The sequence below is a fragment of the Alligator mississippiensis genome, chromosome 12, assembly GCF_030867095.1.
Source record: "Alligator mississippiensis isolate rAllMis1 chromosome 12, rAllMis1, whole genome shotgun sequence".
Lineage (NCBI taxonomy): Eukaryota > Metazoa > Chordata > Crocodylia > Alligatoridae > Alligator > Alligator mississippiensis.
Genome location: NC_081835.1, coordinates 55,197,875 through 55,214,776, shown reverse-complemented (window position 1 = coordinate 55,214,776; position 16,902 = coordinate 55,197,875). Strand labels below are relative to the sequence as shown.

At 47.6% G+C, this 16,902-nt stretch overlaps 1 long non-coding RNA gene across 4 annotated transcripts in view; it reads right to left on the bottom strand.

Moving 5' to 3' along the window:
• Positions 1-16,902, bottom strand: part of LOC132244473 (uncharacterized) — a 174,612-nt gene that overhangs the window by 36,223 nt on the left and 121,487 nt on the right. For 3 of the 4 annotated variants that reach the window (XR_009455906.1, XR_009455903.1, XR_009455904.1), the window contains exons 3-4: positions 9,041-9,142; positions 6,716-6,858 (exon numbers count right to left, since the gene is read on the bottom strand). This is a non-coding gene — a long non-coding RNA (uncharacterized LOC132244473). The remainder of the gene's footprint in view (positions 1-6,715; positions 6,859-9,040; positions 9,143-16,902) is intronic. The other variant, XR_009455905.1, reaches the window with a different exon arrangement.

Below are 16,902 nucleotides of genomic sequence, written 5' to 3'. Positions count from 1 at the left end.
TGCGGCATGGGGGCTGGAAGTGAGCCCAGCTGAGCTGACTCTCCACACCCCGCCACCCCAGATCACAATGCCCCCTGCCAGATCTCAGTGCTGGGGTGGGGAACTGAGCCCAGGCTCAGTTCCCTTCCCCTGCGCTGTTATCGGCTTCTGGCAGCAGGAGATGGGGAGAGACAGGGCTGCGCTCTCGGCTGGTGCTGGGAGTGCAGCCGTAGTTCTCCCCTGTCTCTCGCTGCTGGCTTTGAAACTCAAAACATTTTGACTAGGCTCATTTTGTTTTGAGGCTGTTTCAAAGCCCTTCATTTCGATTTGATCTCACTGTTTCGAGCTCAAAATTAGTTGAAACAGTGTCGAATCAAAACAACCGGCAAATTTTTGCACAGCCCTACTGCAGAGTGCTTTAAAAATGCCCAATCATTTGACAAATTAGCCTTTATTAAATTAGGTATCAGATGAAGGCACTGCACTTTGGAGTGTCTTAGGGAATTTATATTAACTTAATTATTAATCATACTTTGTGGTATGATCCAGGCTGGGCTGCATCAGCCCAGTCCTGGCCCTAGTGCTGTCCATAGGAAGGAGGTGGGGAGAGGGAGTGAGTTGTGGGATCAGGTTTGCCTGGCCTGAGCTGAAGGGGTAGATTGGAGCCTCCCCATCTTGTGCACCCCCACAGCCCCTCCCCTCCCCTCCAGCTCAGTTCAGGAAAACCCCAATCGGCAGCTCAATCCCACTCCCCCTTCCTTTCCTGAGGACAGCCCCAGAGCTGTTGGGGGAGAGAGGTGGCTCCTCTGTTGCAAGCGGGCTTGATTCCCCCCTCCCCCCCATACACACACTCCCAACTCACCAGGTAAAGGGCTGTTGGGTTGGGAGGGGGCTCACTCTAACTCATGGCACTTTATGTAAAGCACCACGAGTTAGAGCAGGAGCCTGCAAGTCTGTCAGAGCCCTGTGTGACATGCAAAGTGGAAGGGGGAAACATGACAAGGCAGAGAAGTGGGTTAAAACACATACTGCACAGTGCTGTTTGAGAGATGGCTAGGAGTTAATGTGTGTGTGTTTTAAAATGAAAGTTTGAAGTCTTTGCAGACCTTGCACTTGCTTCTGTTCTTTTCACAGGATATCACTGGTGCTTTTGGGGCAATTTTGGGAAGGCTCTACCTTGGAACAGACACATTTTCCTTTTGTTCATGCTGATGCAGATTACTAGTTACTCTACTGCTGTCCAGTTCTCAGAAGTCAGATCAGAGTCTGCCTTCCTGCCTCTAGGATTGATAACATGGGATTGATTCCCTTCTCACACCAGTTTTACACTAACATGCCTCTATAGAGTTTGGTGGAGTTGTTCCCAATTTACATCAGTCAGAGAAAGAGAAGAATGAAACTGGAAGTAGCATGTCACCCTGCTTTCACCACACTTTGGCAACCAAGGCATATCTAATAGTTGGGTCAGTAACCCAGTGAGTGAGAGATCTGATTGAAGTCTGTTCCACAGAGACGGGCAGTGTGGCCTTGGGCAAATCATTTTGTTTCTCTGTACCTCAGTTCCCCAACTGTTAAAAGAGGATAATAATACCGTATTGCCTCATAAGGATTTCTAATGAGAAACACAGAGATCATAGGGTGTTTAGATGCCCCAGTAATGGGGCCTTATGTGTACCTCAGATAGAAAGATATAGTCTAAAACAATAAGAAGTTTCACTCCCCATTTCTACTGAAATTCTCTGCTTCTCCACACACTTCCACCAACACATTTCACAACTCTAGGGCAGTGATAGGGCCTCATCCTGCCTCCCCTTATTCATACTGAATGCTACCAAATTTCTCCATGACAGAATGTGCCATAGCTTAATCCATCACCCTGAAATTCATCTCAGTTGGGAGGTGGGAGAGAAGTTGAGAAACACTTTAATTCAATTCAGATATCCTTTTTATTGACCTGAAAAGGCATGACAGTACTATACACCAAGAGAATGGGGGGATAAAAACTAATATATCCCATAATGAGGCAAAGTCACCTGAGTCTCTGAAAGACTAAGGAAGAAATGTAGATGGTGCAATGGGGAAGGCAGAAAGAGTGGTATCATTGCCATAAGGACCAGCAGACCCAAGGGTGCCAAATCTAAACACATTGCTATTCCTAGGCAGCCCTGGGCCTCTGTTGGGGAGGGCAGCATAGTAAATCAATACATAAGTAGAGAAAATGCTTGAACCCTCATTTTCTGTGTCTTTCTTCTCATTCTCTCCCCTCACCCAATCCTGGGCCCATGGAGAAGACAGCCATCACCAACTCAGGATAGAAGTAGTGGGAGAAGGGACCCATGACATGGACTTTGGTGCCCATCAGGAATTCATTCTAGATATAGCCCTTGGGAAGAGAGGGGCACACTCTGGACTCCTCAGGTAACCTGGACTCGAATGTAGCTATTGTATCTGGGAAGAGAGGAACAAAAACTGGATTTATGTGGAAAGGAATGGGCCATTGGGACAGATGTTGCTCACATGGCTTAACGCACTGCTGGGAAGCATTGCCATACTATGGTGTAACATAGGAGTGGAACACAACTCAGGACTCTGGTTCTCTCTAAAGGATATGCATAATATTTGAGCTGACATCTACTGTTTAAGCCATCCTGGCCCCATTTCTTCCAGGGAACCAGCAAGACACCCAAATGCCTAACCTAACCAGCTAACTGTAGCATGTTATGCCCAAACACAAAGGTGTTTTCCTAGCTCATCTATGGATCTCAGTGAACTGAGTGCCATGGACACAAAGACTAAGGATACATTTAGCTGGCCAGGCAGGACATTGTCTCTGTGAGAAGTCCATCTTAAACAGTAGGGGGTCAAAACTAATTTGTCCCTTTGATTTCCAAGAAGTTGATGCCTTCACTGCAGTAAATGAGTCTTGTAAATGGAGGTCACAGCAGGGCCTGTTGTTTGCTTTAGCTTCTGTCAGGAGCCAGGCGTTAGTCCGTTCACATGCCACTCTGCATTCCAACCCAATAAAGGCAGCCTGGGAGCCTTTAAATAGGCCCTAATTAGCGCTGATGGATTTCAGGGTGTTCTGAGGCAAGGTTGAACAGCCTTCGCAGAGCTGGGAGGCAGTCTTCTTCATTGCTTGAATGACAAAAAGGCTCACTGGGACCTACTTTTGAAACAGCTCAATAAAAGTGGTTATGACATGGCCACAGGCCTTGAATTAACAGCTGATCCGAGAAAGAAAAAAGGTGAAACAGCAACCAATTAAGGTTTCAGCTCTTTCAATCCACCCCCAGATGAACTTCCAAAAGTCTGGAGGTTCAGGTCAGATCCGTGTCCTGGATTTTACATGCTTTTTTCTGTACCTCCTCTGCTCCTTTTCAGCCTGCAGACTTAAAATCCCTTTGCTGTGAGGCCTACTAAAAACTTGACAACATTTGCCATCTGCTGATTGAGACCACTGTCTATCATGCACAGCAGTGCTGCTCTGATGTTCCCTTTTGCTCCCAATCCGCCTGTTTCCACCTTATCTTATACTAAGGCCCTTGTTACACATTAATTTTAGGTGTCTCCTGGAGCTTTTAACCTCTGGACTGTCCACACATTAACACATAAACCTGGCCGTAAGCACACTCTAGGCAGCTGAAACTTATACCACTCCAGGGCAAGTTTATCCACGTTACCCAGCTCAAGTGCCATTAATGTGTGGCCACTCCCCGCAGATGAACTACCCAAGTTACAGTCCTCCAGCACCCCAGGATGGAGTGACCCCTTCCCGATCCTCCTGCTCTGTGTGGACAAAGTTTCCACCCCATGAACTCTACTGTCCAGGGGACAGTTCTGGCACCAAGTCAACTCCCCCTCCCACCCCCAGGGGTGCAACCCTATGCAAACAGCTCACAGAGCACATGCCAGCTATTCAATCACAGGGCACAGATGAGGTCCAGGGGTGGGATCTAGAGGGACTGTGGGGAACAAGGTAGGGATTGGGTCCCAATGAACTGGCATTTCCTTCCAGGGGAAGGGACAGTGGGACCCCCAAAAGCACCTTTCCCCATCACTCTCAGCTCCCAGCCACTCCAAGAAGCATGACCAGTACCCCGCACACCCCAAACCCAAATCCAACTTTATTAAAACATGAGACTTTAATTTATTTTTTCCTCTTTATTTGTGTAGCCCAGGTGTACACAGGTTTGTACTTCCCTCTCCAATTGAGGGAATTTTTGGCAGGGCAGGGCTGCCTCCATCCACTATAGAGTCAGGTCCAGTCAATCAATTACTTAACTATATACAGACTTATTATGACAACAAAACCATTAAAGGATAAGGACACATATATATAATCTATGTACACAACAATAAACCCTATTTTACATATAAGTTTACAAAACAATAAACCCTATTTTATATATATATATATATATATATATATATATATACACATACACACACACACACACGCACACACACACATATATATATAAAAAAAACACACACACCTATATATATATATACACACACCCACACACACACCCACACCATACCCAGTTTGCGGGGGGGGGGGGCTCCCCTCTGGAGACCCTCTCTCCAGGGTAACTTACTACTACTCCACAGTCCCGGAGGGTTGCCTCTTGTTCTCCAGGTCAAGCTCTGTCCCTGCTAGGTTTTCCTGCTGCCTGACTCTGCTGTCGCCATCCTGGCTTAGGGTCACATGCACCACTGTGTGTAGTGGGCGCCTCGCCTTATGCTAGGGGTTGGAGGCCTGGACAGCCTGGTGCAGCACCGGGACTTAGTCTGTTCCCAGACCCTCTGGGCAGCGTCATCTGCACTGAGCTGCTGCCCTGTGTCAGCAGCTGTAAACCCGAGCCACCTCAAGCAGCTCTCAGGGTCTCTCACCCTCTGTGCAGCGTCTCCTGCACTGAGCTCCCAGCCTCGTTCTGGGGGTTGAGGACCTGAGCTGCCCCAGGGGCTCCAAAGATCCTGCTTTGTGCACCAGCCTGTGTACCATGTCTCTGGCTACACACCAGAGGTTGCAGAGCCGGGACACCTCACACAGCTTCCCGGGTCTGGACACTGTGCACAGTACTGCATACCAAGAGCCTAACCACTGGAGCTGTCCCCTGCTCCTCGCTGATAGAAGTCTTCAGGGGCTCTTCCTGGGCTACTGCTTTGCCCTGCTGAGCCGCTCTCCTCAGCTCTTCTAAACCCCACTCTTCTCTCTTCTCAGTCCTCCACGCATCTGCCCGCAGCTCCTTTTATATGCTCTGCCCCGAAGTCTTCTGGACCTGACAGTTTGCAGTCTTCAATCAGGTCTGGTAGAGTTCTTCTCCCCTTCCCCTCAGAAAAGGGGCATGACGTTATTTCTCTTGCTGCCTTCTGATTGGTGGATGGGCTCCACCAATCAAAACAGCAGGATGTCAAGCCTGGGATTCAACCTAAGCTCTGAAAGGTGCTACATTTGTTTGTATTTATTTCCTTTTTTTTACTTCCAATTACTTTCTTCATTTCCCCACCCCCATTTCCTTTCCACCTCCCATTTATTACCCACCCTCATCCCAATAACTCTTTGCCTCCCAGCTTCATGTTCCTGCTCTCCCCAGCCCACCTGGCCCATCATTCACACCCCCATCCCAACCCGGAGCAGGGATAGAAGCCTGTCCTGGCTCAGCAGCCCTGTGGTGGCAACTCACAGCTGTAGCTTGTACTCCGGCTCCTGCTTGCCAGCCCACTAGTAGCAAGTCACAGCTGTGCAGGTGGGGGACAATGTGAGAAGATTTTTAGCCTAAAGGTATGGCTGCTCCAAACTCAGCTAGCACTGACACCAATCAAGGTTTGAGCAGCAAAAAGCGCAATGTGTAACAAGGTCCTAAGACTGTAAGCTGTTGCAAATATAGGCTGCCCCTTTATTTTGTATTTATTCCAATTTGACACAGAGCGGCTTTGAGATATAACTGCAGTACAGATAAAGAGCAATAGTAGTGTATGTGATCTGTATGCGCTCTCTCATCTGTACTGAGCAGGAAACTAAAACTTCTCTGGTTGTTAAGTAGACATAACTGTTATTACACAAGCTACCTCTATCTCCAGGCTAGATTACTGCATCATTCTTCACAAGGGTATATGTCTTAAAGGTCATCATCACCTAGTATAACAGATGATATCACTATCTCTTCATAGCATTCAAAGTCTCTTGTCTCAAAGCACTTTTTGAAGGAGGAGAAAGCAGGCTGGCAGGGATGGCAGGATGACGTAAAACAGTGATCCATTAGCAAGCATTTGTCCATTTGAAGACAAAGTGCCACCCAATTCTAAATATCAGTTATGCTTTATCTTCATTATGCTTGTAGCTAAAAGCTAATGAAAGTCTGTTCCCAAAAGAGTTGAGTGCTTTCAATGTTGGTTGGAGGGCCAGGTTCATCACTAGTTGATTGTCCAGCAAGGAAACAAATGATCTTGAGGTTAATAAACTAGTCTGGTAGTCAAGAAAGCTGGAGATAAAACCTCTGCTCTACCACAATATTTATGAGCATTACCCTGAGCTAGTCCCTTGATCTGTCTGTGCCTCCATTCCCACCTGTGAACAGGAATAATTACAGTTCCTCGTTTCAACTTTGTCTGGTTAGACTTCAGTTCTTTAGGGGGTCCATTCAGCACCTATGGCCATGGGGTCCTAATCTGTGCTGCTGCTGCCTCTGGGTACTACTAAAATACAAGATAAGGAAGTATTGCTAGTACTTACCTATCAAAAGCTTTCCCACAGACAACTGGAGAGCCTCTGGCATATCTAGAGAAGTCAGAATAGTGAAGTCTGCCCGATTTCACACAGAACTGATTGGCTTTCAAGAAAGTCAAGTCAGGATCCTGCATTCATATCCGGTTAGTCTGGCAATATTAAACAAAAAAGTTTTCAGGTTTGGAAAGCTAATGGAAAAAAGCAAAAGGCTTTATCTGCAACTGAAAGGCATGCAAGAATGGGGAGGGGGGAAGGCAAAAAATGCCCAAACTTATATAGTTTAGGGGAAAAAGGCAGTTGAGCAGGGATTTAATTGATAATGGTTTAGATAATGTCAAGTGAAGTTTCTATAAGTCTCAGCCCAAGTGCAGATGATGAAGCAAAAGGACTAAATGTTGAAATTAAAGAAATACCCATTCAAAGCCAAACTGAGAAACCTTTTGTCACACAGAGAATCATAAGCGCGTGAGAAGTCCCAGCAGGAGTGGTTCTCAAGGCAAAATAACACTGGGGGCATTCAGGAAATAATTAGCTGGTTTCCTGGGGGGAGCAAGTTTGTGTGTGTGAGCAGAGAAGGAGAAATGGAGGGTGCAGGGAAGGGCTGGAGAGAGGTAAGATGTTGATAAAGAGAACTGCGATGGGATGAGGGGTCTTTAACTAGTTCCACCAAAAAAAGGAAAATGAAAAAGGCAGAAGGAGGGTTATTATGTTCAGTTTAATTAGCTCTTCTGGAGTGACAGTCTTGTAGATTGAAGTTCCTAGCTCGGCATGAGGCACACTTTCCCTGCTGGCAGAGTTGTCTCCACAGGCCACTTCAGGACCACAGGCTCCATAGATTAGCTCAGAACAAAGGGGTTCATGAGTTGCTTCTGATCTATGCACCCTGCGCACACATCTTGATGTTTGCCTCAGCTGCAAGATTCACTGTGGTTGCCTCTGTCAGACTTACCGCAGCTGGATTTCTATCATTTGCCACAGGTAGATCACTGCTGTTTATCCCAGCTGCATCCGCCAGACTTGCTATTGCTAAACCCATGTGCTTTGCCCCAGCTTGGACCTCAGTATTTCAACCCAGTCCAACAGGTTCCCTATTTCAGGGGCAATACGATTCCTACACCAAACACCCCGAAGCCATATGTACCTTTTCTTAAAACCAGGCCTGTGTATTATCAGCATCATTCAAAACCAAATGCACTCCCCACTCAGAAGTACATATGGCACCATCACCCCAAGTCTAGCCCCAAAAAGTCATGCAAAGCTGAAAGAAAACCAGGTGGGCTCTGCACTGTACCCAGAAGGTCAGAAGTGTTGGGCTCTGCCAAACCACACCGGGCATGTCTACACATGATATTAATGCAACACAATAAATTCTGGTGCGGTTTGCGCCAGAGTTTATTGCTCCTAAGCCCGGCATTTACACATGCACCCAGGGACTGCAGCACATTGAGACAGGTCAAAGCAGCCTTGGCTAGCAGGGAGAATAGGGTTTCAACACTAAAGCACCTTCATACCCCAGCCAGCCCTGTCAGTGTCTACATGTCCCCTGCAATGCAGTAAATAATGTCACTATGGGATAATACTTGTGTTGACAAGGACTAACCTATGGCAGCATTTATTCATTTACTGTGGCCTAATAGGGCCACATGTGTAGACACAGAGACTTTACTGCGGAGCTAATTAGTAATCTCCACAGTAAACTTCTTGTGTAGATGTTCCCATTGGGAAGCAAATCCCAGAGTCCATTGGTTCTCACTCACTCATGGCCACTGCTGGGGTATCTGAGCACCTGAATGCATGCCACCACCAGGCATTCCTTTTCATTAGTTTGCTTGGGACTGAGTTGCTTGCATCTCCCTATTTTAGCCAGGCATAGGGACAAGAACAACCCCAGTGCAGTGGGTGTACAACAGTTCTTTGTATTGGTTTAGCTGCATGGAGGCAGTCACTCCATTGCAAACATCAAGACAAGCACTCCGATAACTTCTGGGCAATAAATGCCTGCTGTAATAATTCTGTATGAGGTGGAACCTCATTTTCTCATTATGAAAGTGACAAATGGTGATGCTTTTAAAATTAATTTCCTTCGCTGCAGCCCGTGACAGCCCCTTCACCTGCATTGCTTGGGACCGACAAACAATTGAGAGGCGGCTTCTCGTGGGATTTATTCCGGATGCTGACACTCTAAAAATCCAATAAGCAAACCAAATCCAACTAAATGGGGAAGAAGCCACAAAAAGAGAGAGACTTAGAGAGTTTCTTCTAACAAATACACCCCTCAGACTCTGTCCAGCATCTTTTTTCCTACTAAATATAGCTATTGTGGAAAGGTACCTGGATGACAGCGCTGTATTCTGGAGTCTTCTGCTTCTCCACAAAGCCGAGACTCTGCCAGAATCTGCCAACCACCCATCAATCCGTAATTGGAGGGAGAACCTTTAAGAAGAGAGTTCAAACTCTCAGACCATGTATTATCTGGCTTTTCAGCAGTGGCTGTTAACAAGCATGTCAGTTAGTGTTAACTATGCTGGTGGCTTTTGCAATGCATGTAGCAGTCCACTTGCAATTGAACTGAAACCACCAAGGCCACTAAGCAGCTAACAGAGGTTAATAGCCACAAATTACCAATGTAAATCGAGTCTGACTTGGTGAACAAGGTCTTTCTAGACCATTACCAGCACCCTGTGCCCTCCAGATCTCACCCCAGGAAGATCCTAGTAATCTCCTTTTGTTAGCAGTCCTGTCTTCTCAAACTTGCTCCAGCCTTTGGATGAAAAGTCCCTTTGCTGCTACAAAGTCTTGCTGATGTCAGCACCTACCATTTTTCTCCCTAGAGACCAACCTCGTAGATTATATCCAATGGTAAGAGCTTCCTGACATCTGGCCTGGATGGATATGCATACAGAAGTCAGGTCAAGCCATGGTGATGGGCACTGCTAGGCTGTTAATGGCTTGTTTCCTCTGAGGCTCTGCATCCTTTTCCCAAGACCTGTGCTTCAACTCCATTTTAGACAGCCAGTTCAAGCCCATCCCTCTCCTGCGATCTGCGCTCCTAGACTGTCCTAGGTTGGCTCATACATTCCTGTTAGGCCCTTTTCCTCCCAGAAAGATTAATTGCATGCCTATGCAGAAGTACAGAGCAGACTTTGTCAGGCACATTTTTTCACCTGGACTGATCATGGGTAAATTAACTGGATCTTCAACATCTCCTAGGGATGGTTCCTTACCTACACATGTACCAGTGAAAATAAAGGAAGAGTCCAGTTACACTAGCATTGTGTGAGAGAGAAGATGCTGGTGCTTTGTTTGCTCCCCTCCTGAAATCATTCTCATTCTTTTATTGCAGGCTGACAATGGAAGACACAAAGCATAGCCTGGATCCAATCACTGCTAGTGAAAAGGTCAGCAAAGCCTAAATCAGCATTTCGGCTTATCCCCAAGGTGACGAGACAGGCGGGCACCAAGGCTGGTGCTTAAATGGAACTGAAAGACCGGGATGGGTGTTAAAGGCAAAGGAGGCTCCACCTCCTCTTAAGTCCCTTCTGTGGGGCAAATTAATGAGGAGCTATAAAGACTGGAGATGAGTGCTCCAGTTTATTAAATGAGAAGAGATTGCAGGAGGTCTGGAAGGAGACAAGAGAGAATGTTTAAACCCTTTTATCTGGCAGACAAAGGCTGTCAGGGTTACATGTTCCAACCTGCTCTGTGACACTGTGGATCATGTTAGACTTTGTGCTGGTTTAATTGGAGCTTTGCAGTTGCCCTTGGTCACCGCTAATTGTCTTAATTGAAATAGCGCGCATGTCTGTGTGTGTTTAAGAGGAAAATACAGCCTCAGCGTTTTCAGCCATTGTCCAACGGGTTTGTGCTGAATTACATGATCACAGCAGCTGCCTGCTGTGCATTACAGAAGCTGCTTGGATTTATGGTGAACTTATAAAAACCAGCTGTAGATCTCACTGAATGTGTTTGGCTACTTAGAAGGAGGAAAAAATAGAAAGAAAATGGGGAGACTGTTTTGTTTCATAACATTCATCATGAAGCTGTAGATGTATCACTTCTCCCAGCCTTTCTTCTGTCCTTAACATGTGCGTGTGTGTGTAGACAGGAGACCAAAGTGGACAGACACCTAAAAGTGATATAGTGAAACTTTGTCCTCTTTGGCTGGTTAGAGAAGAGGAAACATTAGGGTGGTAGGAACCTCAGAAATGAGGGTTTCACGGCGGGGTCCTCACGGAGGGCCGCGATCTCCTTGAGGCCCTCTCACCGCGCTACTCCGGCCCGAGGGCACCCTCCATTCTCGCCCGCCACGTCTTGATCGAATATGTAATAGGGAGGCTGCCTTGTGTTTCCTCGGGCCTGTCAGCTCCTGGACCCCTCGTGGGTCTCCCCGTACAATGGGCGCTGCCCAAGCGCCCTAGCCTTATGGGCTATGCGTGGCTCCTACCTCCCCTGATACCACGCCTCAAGCCTCACAGATGTAAAGGACGTTGTTCGGTCTATACACCCGCTTCCCAGGCCTCCTCTCTAATGTGGCCCACTCTGGGCTCCCTCTCTTGCCCTGCCGGTGTGGTTCCGCTCAGGGACTCTCTAGCGGGCCCCGGCCCTTCCTTGGCCAACCGCACGGCTACCCTCCCCGACTCTGGCTCACCGCGCTGCTACTCCCTGTCTTCTCAGGGGCAACCGCAGCGCCCTACCTTGGTCTGAGGGGTATCGCCGCACTAGCCTGCGGCCGGGCTCGCTATGCCCGTGCGCCCACACTGGGCTACTCAATAATGTACAAGGGCGTTCCCCCTCTCTGGGGGCTCGCCGCGCCCACACTGGGCTACTCAATAAAATACAATGGCGTTCCCCCTCTCTGGGGCTCGCCGCGCCCACGCTGGGCTCCTCAGTAATACCGCCCCTTTCCTGGGGCCGGGGGGCTATGTTCCCCCCACACACAATCCGGGGTCTCGGTCCCCGTCCGCAACCTACGGGTTGTGCCCGCAACCCACTGGCCGCGCTCCTCGCCGCCAGTTGCTCACGCACTGGCTTGCGAGTAATTGAAGCCTCCTCCAACCCCTACAGCCTCACCCAAGCCTCCGGGTGTAATAACACAAACACAAAGCAAAACCACAAGCCCCTAGGCTGTAACACAAATGCAAGCCGCCTGGCCATAACTCCTCCTCATAGCTCAAGCCTCCAGGGCTATCATGAGCTGTACTTGCAACTTAGGCTCCTTCCCATATCTCGGCCGAGGGAGCTCCTGCCACTCCAGCTGCTTGCAGAGAACTGCCAGCCTGGCCTCAGCCCTGGGCTTTATAAGGGCCAGGCCCTGCCCCCTACAGGCAGCTGGCTCCGCTTGGTTGCTCCGGCAACCCGCAGCTGCGCTCATTACCTGAGCCAGCCTCAGCTGGGCTCGTCATGTCAGGCCAGGGCGCGCTCACTCGCTCCCTGGCAGTTTCTCCTCTATAGGAGCAGGCACCAGGGTGCCCTGCGACAGAGGGAGTGAGTAAAATCCATCAGATTTTCAGGTGGTATAACCTGGCATGTGACTGTTGAAGATCATGGAGCAATAGCATGGTTGAGAACCTGTGTCTTTAAGCAGCCAAGAGTAAGTCGTGCTCTACACAGCGCTCTCCGGGCCCACAGAGCTCTGCCAGGGAGGCAGTCACAGTAGCTGATGCTGCCATTTCCATTGCTTGCAGTGCCTGGTGAATAAATAATGCATTGGCTCCCCTGTACATTTTCCTGTTGCAGAGTGACACTTCTTTATGGGGAATCACTTGTAGCTAATGTAAAAGACCTCTCATTAATTTGGATCAATGCAGAGTCTTACAAGGGACAAAGGTAACAAACTCCAACTCAGACAAGCTCACCTCTCCCCGCAACACAAATATTCAGCTAACTGTTGGCCTCCCACCAAATGTGTTTTACTCATCTAGGGTTGTGGCCAAGGATTGGGACAATGGAATGCACTAAGTCACTAAGGGCTAGGCACATGGAAGGACTTTGAGGCCTATGCCTCATCTCATGCACACTTTAGGTGCCTAAGGCCCAAAATTGCAATCCTCAACACTGCCAACTGTCCCCCAGAGGCCCCTAAGCTCTGTAGGCATCTCAGGTTGACATTAGAAATTCTGAGATATTGAACCTAAGTCTCTCCATGGATCTGGGCCTAAGGCCCTAATCTTCTCTCACTCTGAGGACCTGGCAGCTCTCACAGGTTTTGGCATATGAAAGCTTTGGCAGCCCACAAAGATGCATCACTGAGTTAATTTATAAGATCTTGGACAGGGAGAGAGTTCATTTAATTGAAAGATGTAATTATCAGGTGTTGGAGGCGAAGGGGCTCATTAATTTCACAGACATACTGTTGACTGAACTGTCCTCATTTTAATTTTTCACTCCACATCAAGGCTGAATCCATGTGTCAGTGAGACTAGAAGAAACCAAGAGATCTCTAGCTTTTTCCAGAGTGGAAACAAATCCAGTCTATAACCTAATGCAGAACCCTGTTCATTAGGTGAGCTATCCTAGAGGGAAAGGCCTCTGGTTGAATTAATGGAAGGAAAAGCGACTTACTGGGGGTTGGACAAGAGGTGGCGGCATGGCTCTTGGCACTGTTGTACTGTTTTATGGACCGAGGCAACTCTAACTGAACAGGCATGATGCATAAGCTGGGTTAAGCAGGAATGGCCCATCTTCTGTCCTCCACTCCCACTAGCTCTACTTATTCCCAGGTTCTGTGTGAAGGAATCACTACTTATTCAGGTCAACAGTTGCTTTCCCTTCCCACTGTTGTCGTATGTGTGCCTCTCTAGAGCATACCCCACTTTAATTCTTGTAGTGGGGTGAGGCCCTTTAGGAAGGGGATTAGTTGGGTAAGCCATAGAGTATAAGTGAGTAAAGAGAAATCCTGGAGAGAAAAAGGAAACAGCGTGGAGAGAAAAAGCAGAGAGAAAATACCTTCCTACTGAACTGTTTCCAATTTGAAACCCAGCCTCAAAAACTAGACCTGCGTAGCCTTAGTTGCCAAATAGGCTGGGTGAGGAGCCAACCCTGTAAGACTGAGAACAGAGTGTCAGCTGTTCTGGGGGCTCCCCTTCACTATCAGGGTTTGAAGCCATTTGTCCAACTCACAGGAGCATTGGGTCAATAGCATCCCCTGAAGAAAGAAAAGGGAAGCAGCTTTCAAGATTTTACTCCCACGCTGAAGGATACAGACCAATAAAGATCTGGGAGTTACAGTGGACCAAAAAACTGAATATGAGCCAACAGTGTGCCCTTGTTAAAGAAGGCTAGTGGCATACTGGGCTGCATTAGTAGGAGTGTTGTCAGTGGGTCAAGGAAAGTGATTATTTCCCTCTATTTGGGAGTGCTGAGGCCAAATTTGGAGTAGTGTGTCCAGTTTTGGGTCCCCCACTGCAGAAAGCATGTGGACAAATTGGAAAGAGTCCAGTGGAGGGCAACAAAAAAGTGTAATGGGGCTGCGACACATGATTTATGAAGAGAGGGAACTGGGATTAGTCTTCTCTTCTCCAGACTAAATAAGAGGGGGATTTAATAACAGCCTTCAACTATCTGTGAAGGGTGGTTACAAAGAGGATAGAACTAGACTGTTTTCGGTGGTGGCAGATGACAAGAACCAATGGTCTCAAGCATAAGCGACTTGTAGGGGGTGCATGGGGGTACACGTGCTCCCCCTAACGGGGCCGGTGCCCCCACTGATGGCTGACACTGATGCTGTCAGTAGGGCTGGTGGCACCCCCAACAGGGCTGCCACTATTGGCGTTTTCTGCAGGTGCCCCCCCCTCCCAGATTCAGGAGGCACCAGTCACTGATGGTCTCAAGATGCAGCAAGGAAAGGATAGTTTAGATATTAGGAAAATCTCTCTCACAAGGAGGGTAGTGAAGCACTGGAACAGGTTACCCAAAGAGGTGGTAGAATCTCCATCCTTGGAGGTTTTTAAGACCTGGCTAGACAAAGACTTGGCAGAGATAATCTAGTTGTGGATGGTCCTGCTTTGAGCAGAGGGTTGGACAAAATGACCTCCTTAGGTCCCTTCCCACTTTAATTTGGTATGATTCTATGATTCAATGTCAGAGAGCATTACAAAAGGGGAGGACTTGTGGCATGTCAGCTGCTACAAGGTAACTTTATCTGTCCACTCTTCCACCCCATAGCAAGTGAAACCTAAACTACGTTAACTTAGGCAGACAGCAGGGTACAAGTAGTCCAAAATGAAAGAGGGGCAAATTATGTGGGTTTAATTGTCACTTACTAGAGGGTAAGAGCAGACATACTAACACAGCCATCTACCTCTCTTAGTTACAGTGGAGCAGCTAATTTATGGTAAGTCCCTGCCCCCTTTTGACTCACTACAGTTTATTCATTTGTCCATACCTAAGGGTCCTAATCCTGCTTTCACTAAAATCAATGGACATTTTGCTGTCGACATTAGGGGAGCCATGTCAGGACCCTGCAACCAAGTTTTCTCCAGGGCTTCCATGCTAGAGGTAGTTCTGAATGGGATTTAACCTCCATCTAGCTGGGAGAGAGAATCTAAGCAGGGATCATTGGAAGTATATGGCTGGCCAGTAGCACTGTCCTATGCCAAGAGAGCTGGATTGCAGACATACCCACCATTTGTACTCCTACCCTCTACCCTCTGCCCTCTACCACCCATGCCCCCTGCCTCTGGTCCCCCTTCTTAAATCGATGCTGCCCTGCCTGTACCCTCCCTACATTGGTATTCTCTCCAGCTTGCCAGTCTGCACTTAGATTTATGATTTATTTAGAATTGGATTACATCGCGGCTCAAGGCCAGCACTCCCTAATCCGTCACCGTCCCCGCCACGGCCATACGCAAACATTTGTTTTAGCTGCATCAGCATCTCTGGCTCCTGAAGAAGGATGCCCATTGTTAATTGCTATAGCAACCACGATTCTGGGTTTAGTTTTTTTTCTTTTTTTTTTAATACTCCCTTCCCTGCTGAAAAGCATTGGCTTCGTCAAGTGATAGATATTTATAACTTAATAGAACGGTGGCAAGCCTAAGTTATGCTGTTGAAATGCATCACAGCCGGAGTTGTTCTGTTATTTGTTTTTGTGCTGAATAGCAGCAAGTGCTTTAAGTTATTGTCCTCGCATACCCATAAAAAGGGAAAAGAAGGGATATATAATTGTCGCTAGTATTTATAGTGCTTGGATCCAGGGCATGAGCAGGTCTGCTTCCAGCAGTCTTGCCTGAGCTAACATCAGGGCCCAGGCTACGTGCAAATATGCTGATCACCAATATCATTTTGGGTAGTAATGTTTGGATAAAGTGTGCTGGGTAAAATGCACCCTTGCTCTATAGCCTATTAAAGTCTAGAATTATATCAGGGATAGTTTTCGCCCCAGAGTACTTTTATCAGGAGCATGATGAGTTAAGGTGCAAAAAAATGTTTAAAGGCCGAGGCCCAATATAAACCAGGAGTAACTCGATTGAAATCGTTGGGGTTTTCCTGACGTACAATTGCTGCAAGAACAGGAGAAGACCAAAGATTCGAACCTCTCATGTTGTAAATGAAATAAGGTTGCAATACCAATTGTTTGCACTATCTGCACTCTGCGGCAACTTCTATCGCAGGAGTCCAGACTGCCTTGCAAATATACTTTATTCATTCACTCAATCTCTGTATAAGGCAGGCCTCTCTTGTTACAGCAATACTGCAGATGGAGAAACTGAGGCAGCGAGAACAGAAATGAAAGAACAAGCCTGTGGTGAAACAACACTATAACTCATCTCCTTCCTCATAGTAAGTCCCATTCTCTACCTGCTTACTTGACCCTAATTTCCAGGGAATATTTGTCCACATTACTTATTTATACCATATAATTTCACTGGGATTAGCTACAGGCTATACTTAGGAAAAGCTTAGACCTGTGACTGTGGAGCACTGGTGGAGGAGGACAGGATAGGCCTCCCCAAGGTGGGCAGGATCAAGACCACCACTGCCAAGAAGAAGTGATGGGTGGTGGTAGATGGAGACTCCCTTCTGTGGGGGATGGAGGGAGCCATCTGTCAACCTTACCTGTTGTCTCGGGAAGTCTGATGCTTGTCCAAAGCCTGGATCCAAGATGTCACGGAGGGATTACTGAGGTTCATCTGTCTCTCTGACTACTACTCCATGCTGCTTATCCATGTGGGCACCAATGATACTGCCAGGGT